Source organism: Nematolebias whitei, chromosome 1 (assembly GCF_014905685.2).
Source record: "Nematolebias whitei isolate Nwh7 chromosome 1, NemWhi1, whole genome shotgun sequence".
Lineage (NCBI taxonomy): Eukaryota > Metazoa > Chordata > Actinopteri > Cyprinodontiformes > Rivulidae > Nematolebias > Nematolebias whitei.
This window is the reverse complement of record NC_056498.1, coordinates 36,013,581-36,014,460: the sequence shown is the minus strand read 5'-3', so window position 1 is coordinate 36,014,460 and position 880 is coordinate 36,013,581.

The window sequence follows — 880 nt, the reverse complement described above, 5'->3', positions numbered from 1 at the left end:
CCAGTAGAAACCAACAACCCATCCTCAAAAAAACACAAAGCGTAGAAAATAAAATATCTGAGAACTTTATCTGGATGACTTGAAGCAGGAAGCAGCGGAGGCTGCGTTTCAGACCGAACACCTACCCCCGCCCCCCTCGAGGCTCAGACGACGACGTCGTTACTTAGATGCATGATTTAGACCTCTGCTCCCGTTAGCTCGGCTAAATAAATCTGGACTTCCACATAAATCGGAACAATAACTTACGCTGTTCTACAAACTTTAAATTATTTGCCAAGCGTGGCGAGGTAGGTGTTTGGGTTTGGAACGGAGTCGCTGTGATGTCACCGGGAGCTTTGGACCTTAGAGTGAAACGATGCGTTTCCAAAGCGGCAGAACCTCAGCGAAACCCCCTTAAAATGGTTTTCCCCTCTCTAACCTCGCTGCTACAGAAACCCTCAAACCAGCTGGCGTTGATTGTTCCCTAATCTGTAAAAGAAAAAGAAAAATCTCTGCGTTAATCTGAATAAATGTGAGCTGTAAATGTTTTGGATTCGAGTTCGCTCCCGGGTAGCTGCCACAGTTGGAAGGGAGCCTCGCTGAGGTCTGCGCGCTTTGGAAGCGACGACGGTCGTCACCTGAAATGTGATGAGGGTGCCTGCAGTGGGGCGGCGCTGGTACCACCCCCGACCCGAACCCGTTAACGGAGTCCCTCGGTTTACAAGAAACAAACGGAAAACAAAAAAAACAATAAAGAGGAAACGAAAAACAAAAAAGAGAAATCCCCTCACCCCCCAGCTGGGCCTGCCGGCACGCCACCGACTTCAAGTGTGTGCGTTTGAGTGTGTGTGTGTGTGTGTGTGTGTGTGAGAAGTGTGTGTGTGAGAAGTGTGTGTGTGAG